General features: G+C 49.1%; 1 protein-coding gene across 1 annotated transcript in view; it reads left to right on the forward strand.

Moving 5' to 3' along the window:
• The window catches only part of LOC105748610 (uncharacterized), an 82,370-nt gene that overhangs the window by 52,442 nt on the left and 14,292 nt on the right, over positions 1-15,636 (forward strand). The gene's annotated exons all lie outside the window — the stretch shown is intronic.

The following is a 15,636-nucleotide window of genomic DNA, read 5'->3' on the forward strand; positions in this document are numbered from 1 at the left end:
AACCTTTTGGAAGAGTCCAGATCAGTGGCATTAAAGACATGCGCATTTTTGGGCAGCCATCACCACCATCCAGCTCCAGAACATTTTTATCTTCCCAAACTGAAACTCTGCACCCGTTAAACATTGACTCCTTCTTTCCTCCTGGCAGCCACCATCCTACTTTCTGTCTCTAAGAATCTGACCACACGAGGGACCTCATATAAGTGGAATCATACATTTGTCCTTTTGTGTCTGGCTACTGTTTTCCACAGTGGCTACACCATTTTACATTCCGGCCAGCAGTGCACAAGGGATCCAGTTTCTCCATTTCCTCGTCAACACTTGTTATTCTCTGTTTTTTCTGGGTTTTGAAAATAGCCACCCTGATGGGTGTGAAGTAGTCTCTTCTCGTGGTTTTGATTTCTTTAGCTAAACTTCTATTTGTCGGGGAAAGAGTTGAGAGTAATGATTCCTGTACAGGATGTTAACTGTGCGCGGACTCAACTTTGCCTGTCAGAGGCCAGCCTTCCCACCTCTGGCAGGTCACCTGTGTCCTCTGAGGACTGTCGTATAAAATACGCATGAAGTGTCAAAATCCCTTCCCCGAGGATTATTGATGCCATCAGTTCATATGTAAAAAGTTCTTCTAGATATTTCAGTGCGTGCATTTTATCTTTCGTTAATTCATTTTCTAAATGGCAAGCAAGTGCAAATACAGGTGGCCCAGAGACTGGGGTGGGGAGGCCTGGGTCATCCCCGCATGAGAGCACTGGGCGCCGGATGTGTGGGAGGAGCCCAGAATTGGGAGCCATCCTTCTTGTTTCCCTTTCTCCCACCTCTGTTAGCAAGATTTTTGTTTTTGCTTTTGCAACACATTCCAGTGTCTGTTGTCAAGCACACACAAGGCTTTCTAGGAAAGCCAGAGGCCAAGCCCTGGCTGCCGTGGCTGATAGAGATGAAGGGAGCCACTCTCAGATTTGGACAGTTTCTTACTTACATAAACAGTGAAAGGAAGATTAGTCAGAGGTGCCAGCTCCCTGGGTGTTTGCCTCACCCCAAAAAGGATGACATCAAAACAAAATGGGCCCGATGGGCCGATTCTAGACTGGCAGTATAAAATTATAAAACGAGGCAGTTTTGTACAAGCTCTATCTTGAGGGGGGTGGTATGAAAATTTCCTAGCTCATCAGAAGCCAGGAGGTGATGAGAAACCATCCCCTGAAAGCCTCCCAGGGCAGATAGCGGGGTGTTACGGGCTGAATTATATCCTCCCCCACCCCAAATTCATATGTTGAAATCTTAATCCCTCGTATCTCAGGACGTGACTGTATTTGGAGACAGGGCCTGTAAAGATGTAATTACGTTAAAGTGAGATCATATGGGTGGGCCCTAATCCAATCTGATCGGTGTCTCTACAAGAAGAGGAGATTAGGACACAGAGAGATGATGATGTCAAGACTCAGGAAGAAGACAGCCATCTATAAACCACGGGCAGAGGCCTGGAACCCATCCTCCTTCTTGGCCCTCAGAAGGAACCAACTCTGCGGGCACCTTGATCTGGTACTTCCAGCCTCCAGAACTGGGAGGAATTAAATTTCTGTTGTATAAGCCACTCAGTCTGTGGTGCTGTGTGTGACAGCCTGAGCTGACTAATATGGGAGATGAATGCAAGAAGGCCTCAGAGCAATCCTCACAGGCCTCTATCTTCTCATGTTCCGCCAAGATGAAGATTGGCTGCGGTTCAAGCTTTGCCTGTGTTGTGACCCATGTGGGTACATGGAAGGTCACTAGGGTGCCATGGTACAGCCGTTCCTGGGGGGACACTGGCCTGTCACCTACTTTGCAGATAATGAGATGTTATGCTGTTCATGGCTTCCAGATCTTCGAATGCATATATATATATGCACTTGTATTGTTTTAACTTGAAAATTTTCATTTATATGCATATATATGCACTTGTATTAACTTGAAAATTTTAATTTATATGCGTATATATATATATGCACTTGTATTGTTTTAACTTGAAAATTTTCATTTAAAAAAAAATGGGATTTTACCCTACCTACTTCTTTGCAAGATTCTTTTTTCACTTGATGGGCAGTGTCACGGGCAGCCTTACCAACCCCGCCACAATAGGGTACTCTTGAGTCTTGAGGCCAACGTTTCCATGGGCCGTCCCCTGAGTCCCCACCTTCCTGATGGTGGCAGAGATGACTTGAGAAGTGAACCCGTAAGGAGACCATTGTGTTTTCAACACCAGAGCTATGGTGGCTTAGTATAGGACAGTAGCAATGAGGATGGAGAAAAGTAGATGAATTTGAGATGTATAGAATATACATAAAATCTCACCCCTTCCTCCCCTGCCCCCCCCCACTGCCTTTCCCTTCTCTAGTTCATATATGAAAAGTCCTTCCGGATATAATGGACACACATCTCCACATATAAACGTCTGTTTTATCTCTTGTTAGTTTAAAAAGTGGAATCGTACTATACTCAATTTTTTTGCAGGATTTTTTTTTCACTTGATGATGTGTGAGCACCTTTCCATTTCAGAATCCACCTATGGAGCTCGTTCTCTTTTTTTATGAGCTGCGTACCATTTCAAGTCATAGGGAAGCATTGCATCATTTTCTTTAACCCTATCGTTATTGGTGAACTCAGAGGTTGACCGCACTCTTCTTTAATGTTATAATAAACAGCCTTGGACATGAAGTCTTGTTCTCTCGGGGTTCTGTAAAGTAGATTCCTAGTGTGAGTGGTGTCAAGAGGTATACAGTTGACCCTTGAACAACAGGGGTTTGAACTGCTCGGGTCCACTTATAGGTGGGTGTTTTTCAATAGTAAATACTACAGCACTACACGGGTTGGTTGAATCCTCGGATTTGGAACCGTGAATACAGAGGAAACATATATACCTGGAAGGCCGACTCTAAGTTATACACAGATTTAACTGTGTGGAGGGCCCACGCCCCTAACCCCCATGTTGTTCAAGGCTTAACTGTGTACCCGACAGAAATGTGTTTCTATGGGCACCGGAAGTCACATGCAAGAATGTTCCTTAGCAGCACTATTTGCAATAGCCCCAAACCAGAAACAACGCAAGTGTTCTTCATCAATACAACAGAATAATAAAGTTCCGTCTAGCCACGCAATGGAATGCTATACAGCAACGAAACTGAATGTTCTGCTTCTCAGAACAACATAGGTGAAGTTTAAAAATATAATGTTTGTGGGGGAGGGATGGACTGGGAGTTTGAGGTTATTAGATGCAAACTATTACATATGGAATGGATGGACAACAAGGTCCTGCTGTATGGCACGGGGAACTGTATTCAATGTCCTGGGATAAACCGTAATGGAAAAGAACGTCTATATGTGTATAACTGAGTCACTTTGCTGTACAGCAGAAATGAACACAACTTTGTAAATCAACTGTACTTGGATTAAAAAATAAAATAAGTGTATAACATTCGGTGAGAGAAGCCAGACAGCAAAGAATATATACTACATGATTCCATTCACGGAACGTTCGGAAACAGTCAGATCCCGTTAGAAGTTGGGATAGTGGTTCTCTCTGGGGAGACTTACTGACTGAGAAAGGGCGCAGGGGGGCTTCTGCGTACCGATAATATCCTCTTTCTCCCTTTGCAGTGGTCACCTGGGTGTGTTCAGTGTCTTAGCCACACACTCAGGCTTTGCATCCTTTTCTCCCTGCATGCTCTACTTCAATAAAAATGTACCTGCATTTCTTTAAAGGTACATGTATTTAAACTAATGATCGGAGCTGCCAACTCACCCTCCACAAAGGTTGCACCAATTTACACGCTCGGCAGCAACACGCACAAGCTCTCCTTTCCCCACACCCTTGCCAACAGCAGCGCTAGAAAAGCTTTTTGATTGTTTGCCAGTTTGATGGCTTCGGCAAAAGGGTATCTTCTCATTTTCATTTGCATTTTCCTAATCACCCGTAGGTTGAGTATGTTTCACGTTTATTGGCTGTTTGAATTTCTTTCTCTATGAATTACCTGTTTATACTTTCCCCCGTCCTTCCGTTGAACCGTTGGTGGGGTCCTTATTGATATATAATGGATATTAACTTTTCCTTGGATGTGTGGCAAACACGTTCTCCTAAAGCACCTCTTGCTTTTATTCGTTTTGTTTATGGCCCATCACAGGCATCTGCTGCAGGCGAGGCAAGCGATGTGAATAAGTGATGCAGGCTCCGAGGCCATGGCAGGCCGGGGAGAGCACATACCTCTGCTGGGAACCAGTATGCCAGATCTTCTGATTCTTCAGGAGATGCTGGAAATATGGATTTTTATGGGAAAACTTCCAGTTTTAAAATGCTGGCAACTCATTCAAAAAACTTTAAGCACTAGAAGTGACAGCCATGTTTGGGCTGGGTTGGATCGGCAGGACATCAGCTCGCAACCTCTGGTTGATGCTGTATTGCCCTGCAAAGGAGGTTTGTGTTGTCACATCTGCCCATCTTTTCCTTTAGGACTTCTGAGTTCTGTGTCTTTTATTTTTCTTTTTATCAGTTTAACACATTTTTTTTTTTACTCTCTAAATCCTTCTCTTTTAAAGATAGAGAAAAGCTTTTCATGCTTTTATTCAGGTTTCCTTAATGAGAAATAAAGGTGAATACCTGCGCTGCTGAACTCAGAGAATAGAGAAGGTTCTGATCTTGGGGATGTGGGTGGCTGAGCCCAGGAATGGCTAAAACAGAATTAGAACTCCTTCCCATTTTCTCATTTAAGGCCAAGGACCCCCCCCCACCACCGCCACACACATGGTAGGATTTCAAGGGAAGAGAATAAAGAGTTTTATTCCATGATGAAACCGGAGGCCTCTGGGAATACTGAAATTCATACTAATGTGTAAATGACTTACTGAAAACCCCTTCCTGGGAGCATGTGTGTAAGTCAGAGCAGGGAGAGAGCAGCTGGGCACTGCGAGTCTGAAAGTACAGGAGGATAGAGGAGCTCTTCCTGAGTCCATTCCTCTGCGTGAGGGAACTTCACCACTCCCAGCTGTGTCTGCCTTCCCCAGACCCACCCTGCCCTGTGTGGCTCCCACCCTGGCTGGGTACTGTCATCGTTCTGAGCAGAATTGATGGGAAGCAAAACAAACACCCCCAACCAGCTGGGGGTACTTTAATGGCTTTTGATGGTATCATCTGGGCATTTCTCACCCATGTTAACTAGCAGCTTGCTTTGACCAAGGTAGCACATCTAGAAACTGCTCTGGGGGTGGAAAACATTTTTTCTGCTTGCATATTTGGCAGAATCCGGCAAGGAACAAGACAGGGGATTGCCGGCTGAGCACCGTGATGGCTCGTCCCTTTTCTGGCACCAGATGACTGGGGTGCTGGGCTTAGCCAGGAGGGCCGGTGCTGATGGGCATGTGTTTATTCCTAGTAATCACAGCTGCATTTATTGAGCGCCTTGTGTGTGCTAGGAATTGTGCTGAACGCTGTATATGCGCCACCTTGCCTCCTACAATTCATGCTCTGCCTGCAAGGTAGGGCTGTTAATCTAAGTGACGGGGTCCAGTGTGAACCAGGCGGCGTGCATGAGCCAGGCCTCAGAATTTCACTTCTGGGCCAGGGCTTCCTGCCCTCCCAGGCTAGGCAGGGGTGGCCCTCCATTCCAGCAACTTCTCCAGCCCAGTCTTGCAGTGCCTTGGGTACCACGTCTTCAGTCCACAGGAGGACTGGAAGCAGTCCTAGGTACTGACTGCACAGGCTCCAGGCTCACTGACCCCGCCCCTTTCTGCTTGCCTCAATGGCCCTGCCCCCTTTTGCCTTGGGCATTGGGGCCGCTCCCTTCCCATCTGTACCCTGGGTGAAGACTCAGGTGTCCGGAGACACTACTAATAATCCAGGTGTGAACCAATAATGAAGGTGCTGGATGGGAAGAGTTGTTTTTTTTTTTTAAGCGTTTTTAAAAAATATTTATTCATTTATTTGGCTGTGCCGGGTCTTAGTTGTCGCAGGCGGGATCTTCAGTTGAGGCATGAGGGATCTTTTAGTTGCAGCATGTAGGATCTAGTTCCCTGATCAAGGATTGAACCCAGGACCACTGTAGTGGGAGCACGGAGTCTTAGCCACTGGACCACCAGGGAAGTCCCTGGGAGGAGTTTTAAGGTGTGACTTTTCTAGGCCGTGCACATTCATTAAAAAGCACAGATAGTATAGTTTATTTTCTGATTCTAAAAGCAATCATGCCCTTCGTAGAGAAGTCGAAGATACAAAAGGTACAAAGAAGAAAAAACTCTATCTTACCATCTAGAGATAATCATTGTCAACATTTTCAGATGGTTCTTGTTACTTGTTTTTGTATATTGATGAAAAAATATATATAAAATTTCAAATATATATAATGTTAAGCAAAGTTGAGACCATTCTAGCAATATACTTTTAGATTATCTCTTTTCACACATTGTGTCATGTGTGAACACTTGTGAAAAGGACCCCCGTGAAAGCAAGATGGATAAGATGGGCGGAATCAAGGAGAGGGGTGGAGGGTGTGGGTTTTTTCAGCTGCAGGCTTCCCTACCCCACCCAGGACAAGGTTGTTCCTGGGCCTCTGGGGTGGAGAGTGATGCCATCAGCTTGGGGAGGACAAGAAAGGATCCCTCTGCCACCCTCTTCAGTGTCACTCACCAGTTCTTGGGAGGGTGGGAGCCTCCCAGCAGCGGCCGCCTGGGCCAGCGGGGCCCCCTGGTCATGCCCCACTCCCACCCCATTGTGATCCAGGACCCCACAGCTGCCCCCTCCCGTGTGATTTTGTGTGTGAGTGTGTGTGTCGAGGGGGGCTGTCTCTCAGAGGGACAAAAGGGGTGGCTTCTGGCTTCTTGAGGCCTTCCAGTGGCGGGGGCGGGGCACTCGTGGCTGAGGTGCCCTTGCCTCTTGAGAAACAAGCTGTCTTTTGCTTGTGACTGTGGTAGCGCTAAGCCCCATTAGCCGTCTTCCTAGAAGTGAGAATGGATTTGCTCTGAGTTCTGTCATCCTTTGTGACCCAGGGCTCACTGAAGCAGCACTGAGAGCAGGGGACTGGCCACCAGACGGGGCCCTGCTAACCTGCCCTCAAGGGTACTTGGACTTGATGCTGGCCTTGTGAGTATGCCCCCCGTCTCCATCCTCCAACCACCTGACAGAGACCAAGCTCTTGGAGCATAGGAAGGTTTAGTGCTCCCCTGGAAGGTCGTTCATTCATCGGTGCCAGTGGAGGAGGCCCTGCTGGGTCTTAGTGATTAGAATGAGAGGGACCTGGGTTAGAGCCCCAGCTCCGACCTTAACCTGCCACCTTGGGCAAGTTACTTAACCCCTCTGAGTTCAGTCTCCTTGTCTGGAAAATGGGCCTAACAGTACTTACTTCACAGAGATAGATGCTCTGCAGATGATATGCTTTCAATGATGTACATTCGGCATCTAATACAGTGCCTGAAACACAGCAGGTACTCAATAAATGCTCATTGTTATTGTGTGTTAAGTTTACTCCTCATAACTTTTGGCAACGAACATTATCACCCCATTTTACAGAGGGGGCAGCTGAGGCTCAGAAGGTTACACAGTATTTCAGCTAATTAGTACAGTGTGACAACCATCCAAAACCTTAGTGGCTTAAAACAACACTGAATGGACACGAATGAACAATAATTTCTTATGATTCTGTGGATTAACTGGGTGGTTCTTGGGCTCCAGGTGGTGTCAGCTGGGGTCTATCATGTGAATACAGTCAGTTGGCAGCTAGATTTGGCTGAAAGGTTGCAGAGGGCCTCTCACGTGCCTGGGGTCTTGGTGCTGGCTGTTGGCTGAGCTGCCTCGGTTCTCTTCCTCGTGTCGTTCTCACCAGGCTAGCTTGGGCTTCCCCAAGCGTGGCAGTTGACTTCCAAGAGGGAGTGTTGCAAGAGGACAAGCCTCAGCATGCAAGCACTTAGCAAGCCTCCGCTTTACATCATGCTTATTAATGTCCTTGTTGGCCAAAGAAAGTCACGTGCCCAAACCCAGAGTCAGTGTGGGAGGGGACAACATGACGGCACACATACCGGGAAGCATGGCTTATTGGCGATGCCCAAGTAACAGTTCACCACAAAAAGGCTTGTCTAGGCTCCCACGGCTGTTGAATGGCATAGCTGGGATTTGAACCCGGGTCTGTCTGACTCCAAAATCCGTGCTTCTCCCTCAAAGCATGGCCGAGGCTGACTCTGTGGCAGGCTGGCGTTTGTGGCCGCCCCCACCAGAATTGGATGGTGATGTGATTTTCCGTCTCGTCTTCAGCCCACCCTGCCCTAGCACTCCATGATGTCCTTGAACCTCTCCTGCTCACCTGACAAAGGGGAGAAAAGCACCCTTCTTCTGCTGGGCCCCTTCTGTTCTTCTCCCTTCCATGTTGACTACAGAAAGCTACTCCTGCTTCCTTCAGAGTCCCAGCCAGGACCGAGGTGGCCCCATCACTTGTGGCCTCTCCAACCACAGCAGCATCCTGGCTCTGCTGGCCTCAGGGTACACACACCTCTCTGGACCTCAGTTCTGTTTGGGGGGTACCCTTTCTTGGAAAGCAAGGGTCACGGGAACAAAGACAATATCACGGAGATAAGCCCAAGTTTATAGCACATTGTCGTCATCCCAGAGGACTTCCAGTCTGCCCACCGGCTGGGCCAACTCCTCAGATAGGCCTCCTACCCTCACCCCTGTCTACACTCAGCTGATTTGAGTTGGCTCCACGGTGATGACTGCAGGAATCCAGCCCCTTCCGGCTCCTGCCTGCCTCTGACTGAGTGAGGCCCTGGTCAATTCCACCCACTGATCTGACCTGAAGGCCCAGCGCCTAGGTGAGCAGTGCCCTTCTCGTGGTCCTTTCCGCTCCCAGTTTGTGGTTGCAGGGAGCATTGCTCGCTTTCCTGTGGCTGGACTCTCACTCTCCCCTCTTCTTAAGGCCCCAAAAGGACAAGCCATTTGTTCAGTGCCCTACCATGAGCTGATGGCAAAGCTGGGGCCTTGAACCTGGAATGTCATCTCCAGCCGTTATCTCTCTCTCTCTCTTTTTAAAAAAATTTTTATTTTATTTTATTTTATTTTTTGTGGTACGCAGGCCTCTCACTGCTGTGGCCTCTCCCATTGTGGAGCACAGGCTCTGGACGCGCAGGCTCAGTGGCCATGGCTCACGGGCCCAGCCGCTCCGCGGCATGTGGGATCTTCCCGGACCGGGGCACGAACCCGTGTCCCCTGCATCGGCAGGCGGACTCTCAACCACTGCGCCACCAGGGAAGCCCCTTAACTTTTTATTTTATATTGAAGTATAGTTGATTAACAATGTTGTGATAGCTTCAGGTGTACGGCAAAGTGATTCAGTTATACATATACATGTATCTATTCTTTTTTTTTTTTTTTTTGCTGCACTGGGTCTTTGTTGCGGCACGCGGGCTTCTCTCTAGTTGTGGCACTCAGGCTTCTCTAGTTGTGGTGCACAGGCTCCAGAGAGCGCGGGCTCAGTAGTTGTGGCGTGCAGGCTTAGTTGCCCCCGGGGCATTTGGGATCTTAGTTACCCCACCAGGGATCGAACCCACATCCCCTGCATTGGAAGGTGGATTCTTAACCATTGGACCACCAGGGAAGTCCCCCATGTATCTATTCTTTTTCAAATTCTTTTCCCATTTAGGCTGTTACATAGCATTGAGCAGAGTTCCCTGTGCCATACAGTAGGTCCTGTTGGTTATCCATTTTACATTCAGCAGTGTGTACACGTCAGTCCCAAGCTCCCTGACTATCCGTTCCCCGCATCCTTCCCCACCCCCCGCAACCACAGTTGGTTCTCTAAGTCTGTGAGTCTGTTTCTGTTTTGTAAATAAGTTCATTTGTATCATTTCTTTTTTAGATTCCCCATATAAGCGATATCATACGATATTTCTTTGTCTGACTTACTTCAGTCAGTATGACAGTCTCTAGATCCATCCATGTTGCTGCAGATGGCATTATTTCATTCTTTTTAATGTCCAGCCATTATCTGGCCCATCCAGTGACAATCCCACTGCTAAGTCCAGGACACCCTGGCTCACACTGCCACCTCCGGACATGGATGTGGTCCCTGCCATCCCAGGAATGGAATGTCATTGACATGGTGACTGCCACCCTCCACCAGAATGGACTCCTGTGCTCTGTGCGTCTCTGCTTCACTAGCTCCTGACTCCAAGTCTTTGATGGGGCATCTGATTGGCTGAGCGTAAGTCAGGAGCCCACACTAACTGCAGTGGCAGCTGGGAAAATGACTGTATGGCGTTTTTCGCTTCTCTGGTGGGAGGCAACTAGGAAGATGGGGAATTTCTCAAACACGGTAGTGGGGGTTGGACGCCGGTCAGCCTTGTACTTACCTCACCTGGAAAAATGCCGAACAGCTGTCCCCAGGGAGTGCTAGAGGATTGTATGTCTCCAGGGACAGCCTGAGCGTGTCTTCCCTTCCTCCAGATGCTGATGGAAGTGTGTGTGTGTGTGTGTGTGTGTGTGTGTCTGTCTGTCTGTAAGGACAGGAACACATTACACAACGTGGGGTCAGGAACCCTGGGTACGGTTCTGAGTCCCCGGGCCTCAGTTCCACTCAGCCTGCTGTCCAGCCTTTGAGCATGCAGAAGATGTGTGGTGGCTTCTGCTGTAGTCTGGGCCACTGGGCCAAAAGATGCCCCCAAGACTGCCAAAGCCCCAGATGGAATGGGGCCATTGGTTCCGTGTAACAGATGAGAGCGCAGGCTTTGGAGTCAGAGAGCTCGGGGTTCACCAGCCATGTGACCTTGTACATGTTCCTTAACGTCTCTGAACCTTAGTTTCCTTATCTGTAAAATGGAGAGGAGGTGGCAGGCACTCAGCCTCCATTCCAACCTGTTTCTATGGTGCCTTCATGTTCTGCAGAGGTGGGAAGGCTAAAAACTACAGTTCCCAGACACCTTTGCAGCTGGGGCTGCAGATGAGAATTAGATTCCAGCAAGGAGATGCACTTGTGTGAGGTTAGGAAGGCAGCAGTGGGGAAGAGACTACTTGCTGCTGAATGTTGCTGCTGAAGACAGTGTGTGTGTGTGTGTGTGTGTGTGTGTGTGTGTGTGTGTGTGTGTGTGTGTGTGTGTGTGTGTGTCAGTGTGAGAGAGACAGAGAGAGAGAGGCAACATTCTAGTGTTTGATTAGTTACCGGCTTTGTGGGTATTGAGAGGTGGTGTGGTGGCAGTGGCTTCCTGACCTTGGATGGCAACTACAATAGTGTCCTCTTGAAATCGACATCTCTGGGGCTGACCCCCTCCCTTCCCGCCTCCCTGATGATGGCAGAGATGGCAGCAGCCTTGGCAGCCCAGCTCAGCGGTGTTACGGGCGTCTAGAGCCTGCTCCAATGATCTGTTTCCTGCAACTGAACCCTAACTGCTATAGGAGTCACGCCCCATTGCTCACACAGTCGTTGGGATGAGATGAGATGGTGGGTGCTACACAGCTTTGCAAACTGTAAAGCCCTTTCTGTCCGTTAGGTGTTTTTCGAGGAAGGGTGTCCCTTTTGTCAGGGGAGACTAAACAGGATAGAAACCCTTGGGACGAGCCACTTGTTTACACGCTCTTTCATCGCAAACTGCTGGAGCAGAAGACAGCCTGAAAGAATTCAGGTAATTTGTGTACATCACCTGCTTTCGGGGCGAATACAGCCTCTCTGTCCCCAGTTAGAGCAATGAGTGACATGCCATGGCGGCTGGGAAAGGTGGCAGGTGTCCTGGTGTGAGCCTGAAAAGCCAGCTACCACGGGACTCTCCCGTACCCATGCCTGGGCTCCCCCATTAACCCGCTAGTTGGTGTTAAAGCCCACTTTAATTCCGTACCCCTCCCAGTTAAATCTTTGTATGTACAAAACCTTTCCCTCCTCTCCCATCAGGTTTGAAGGATCTCCCTTTCTGTGGTGAATAACATTCTCATGGTCATGTCATTGGCCCCTATTTCCTGCCACAAAATGAAGAGTCTCTGTGGGGTGAGGGTCCAGGCAGGTGGTCCTGGGGGCCGTGAAGCTGGGAGGAAGCTGGGCTGGGGCTTGGCTGCCAGAACAGTCCAGGCTCCACTCCAGCCCATCAGGGGGCTTGAGGCTGAGTGGGCAAGATAAACCGTTTCAGTGGTTTTTAGGAGCCCTGATCAATTGCAAGGCAGGGCAAAGCCCTCGGGGACAGATAAAGCCAGCCCTGCGCTCCAAGCCCAGTTGGAGCCAACATTTGTGTGGCTTGAACTTTTGTGTGGTTTGGACAAGTCCGCCCAGCTTTGCCGGGGTGGTTTACTCTGTTCCCAAACTGCAGTACAGGGAGGCGAACAGCCCTGGATCCCGTAAGCCAGCGCTGAAATGATTTAGGTGGCCTGTCCTCTGTCCCCGCAGGGCCCTACAGCCTTGGGGAAGAGAGGCTGAGCATGCCATACCCCTGCTTCTCGCCGGTGGCACGGGGTTTTAGAAACGCTCCATTGCCCAAGGCAGGCAAGACCTTCGCCTCGGGGAGCTGAGCTGCTGCTGGTTTGATTCTCCGCTCCTGCTTCCAAACTAAAAAACCGATGCCCACTTTCAGATTCCATCCTCGCCGCGCAGAGGAAGCCCGGGGTGCTGGGGACACCACCTGGAGCCTGGGCGCATAGCACCTGGGCAGTTTTTTTTTTTTTTTTCCTTCCAGCTTGAGGTATCTTGTTTAACCTCTAAGGTGCCTGAAGGTCTGGAAGGCTCGCGGGCAGGCCTTTGGCTGGCTACAGGAGAGGCTGGGCGCCCCAGATCCCCGCGCCGCCGGTGGGCACTCTGTGTGCCAATGTCCCTAGTGCTTGTGTGCAGCAGAGCAAGGCTGCCCCACGAGGTAGTTGGCCGCTGGGCCGGCAGAGACCCATCTGACAATGCCCTGTCCCCTGGGAAGCCAGTGCCAGCCTGCGCGGGCCACAGCTAAATAGAATCAGGAACAGGTGCTGCCTGGGAGGGAAACTCGGGCGCCTGGCATAGCTCAGTGATGCTCGCACCCTCTGGGGACCTTCCTGCCTCCACAGAAGGTGGGGACAGAGAGGCGAGCACGAAGAGAGAGAAAGGGAAGTGGGAAGAAACTGGTCACGGAGGAGGCTCTTTTTATTCTTTGGTGCAGCTGCGTGCATTTCTCTGACCAGCGAGGCAGAGAAAATCAGACTGGCTCCTGCCGAAACAGGCCTTCTAGTTGGGGTTGGGGGCAGGGAGGCGGAGGTGCACAGGAAAGGGGTGAAGAGGGGGAAATGCCTGAGGATACAGCAAACCACAGTCTCCAGAAGCCTTCACTGCACAGAACAACCCTCCCCTGCCGTCCTGTGCCCCAGATGCCTCAGCCTTAACCTTGGCTGCCCGAAGTGGGCCATCCTTTCCCTTCTGGGTGACACCTTGGGCATGACCCAGTCAAGACTAGGCATTCGTTCATCACTGTCTTCTGCTGTTGGGCCTTGGAGGAGAGCCTTATCCCTTCCAGCAGGGGACACGACCTCCTGGGTGGTGTCAGTTACCCTGGTCACCCTAGCACCTGGAGAAACTGGCAAACGTCCCAAACGGGAAAGCAACATGAGGGGTCAAGGCCCTAGAGTTAGTCTCTCGTGAGGCCCTGATTGTCTAAGTCAGCAGTTCCCAAAGTGTGTTCCAAGGATCCCTGTGGTACCCCAGACCTTTTCAAGACTGTCTTTTCTAACTGCAAGCTCCATAAAGCTGGATTTTCTTCATGTATTTCAACCAAAACCACATATCACAACAGATTGGACGCTGAAGCAGCTAGGAGAAAGCAGCTGTCTTCTATGAAGCCAGCTATTAAAGAGGTTTGCAAAAATGTAAAGCGATGTCACTTTACTCCCTGATTTTTTTTTTTTTTAGAAAATACAGTCTTGTTTTTTCATTAAATTGTGCTATTGATGTGAACATGTGTATCAGTTACCTATTGCTGTGTAACAAATAGCCCCAAAACTTAGTGGCTGAAAACAACACACATTATCTCTCAGTTTCTGTGGGTTAGGAATCTGGGAGCAGCCAGCTTAGCTGGGTGGTTCTGACTCGGAGTCTCTCATGAGGCTGTAATCAAGGCATGGTCCAGGGCTGCAGTCATGTCAAAGCTCAACCAAGGAAAGAAGGGATCCAGCTCTCAGCTCACTCACATGGCTGTTGGCAGGCCTCAGCTCCTTGCCATGTGGGCCTCTCATCAGGGCTGCCTTGTGACATGGCAGCTGGCTTCCCCCAGAGAGAGTGAAGGAGAGCACCCAAGACAGAAGCCACAGTCTTTTTATAATCTAATTTTGGAAATGACATCCCATCACTTCTGTCTTGTCTATTAGAAGTGACTCAGTAAGTCCACCCCAACTTCAAGGGGAGGGAAATACTCAAGGATGCGGGTGACAGAAGGTGGGGATTACTGGATACCATCTCAAAGGCTGCCTACCACTCATCTAATAAGTTCATTATTGTTATTTTTATATCAATTAACAAATATTTAAAACTTTCCTCTGTTTTCATTTTTATTATGGGAAATACAGATACATGGGTCAATATAAACAAAAGCTTTTTGGAGTGCTCAATAATAAATAAAAAAGTAAAGGGGTCCCAAGATCTAAACATTTGTTAACTGCTGGTCTAGGTGTTACGGTATCTATAGAAGTATGTTAGTAACATGTGGAGGCCAGTCTACCCACCCATCGATCTATCCATTCATCCATCTGACCATCCATCCATCCATCCATCCATCCATCCATCCATCCATCCATCCTTCTATCTACCCATTTACCCATCCATCCACCCTCATCCTTCCATCCAGCCTTCCATCCATCCATCTATCCTTCCATGCATCTATTCTTCTATCCATCCATTCATCCACCCTTACATCCATCTACTCACTCACCTATCTACCCGTACAATCAAAATGTTCCAACCACTGTGCTAGGGCTGGTACTTTAACAGGGTGGCTAGTGACTGCCGTATGGAGCATGTCACATTTTAACAGATGAAACAACAATAAGATGAATTTAAAAATAATAACATCAGGTTGTGATCATTTGGACCCCCAAAGCCTGGAGCCCCAGGAAGCTGGTACACTCAAATTGGCACCAGACTAGGGGTGGGGTGGGCCCAGACTGCAGGTTCCAGGGAGCAAGAAATGTGTGGCAGCTGTGGAGAGATGGCATGAGGCCCTGGTGAGCCAGAATGATCTCAGGTTCTTCATGCCTAGTTAATTGGTGACTGTGGGACTCTGGGTAGAAGACCCTTAAGTGGAAGATGTAACCCATATGGGCAGAGTTCCTATTTCTTGGTTTACTTTCCCTTTTCCCAATGGAGGGTCTCCTTCTGGACCTGACTTGACATGCTCTGGCTTTAATTTTGATCCTGGAGACTCCTCTGTGGCTTGCAGTGTCCCCTGTGGATCCCTGAGCCAGAGAGGCCCCCATTTCAGAGTCCCCAGGGAAAATGCTCTGATTCATGAGAAGGGCCTCAACCTATCACCCCCAAATATGTGAAGACTGGGCTCTTTTATCATCTTGTCACTGACACCTGGGAAGTTTGAGCTGGCAACCTTCTTATAGGAGGAGGTAGGGGAAGTCGGGGGCAAAGAGAGACCAAAAACCCAGGCTGGAGGCATAAGGACAGTCACTGGGTTCTGGAACAGGAAAAACGGGAG

Source organism: Orcinus orca, chromosome X (assembly GCF_937001465.1).
Source record: "Orcinus orca chromosome X, mOrcOrc1.1, whole genome shotgun sequence".
Taxonomy (NCBI): domain Eukaryota; kingdom Metazoa; phylum Chordata; class Mammalia; order Artiodactyla; family Delphinidae; genus Orcinus; species Orcinus orca.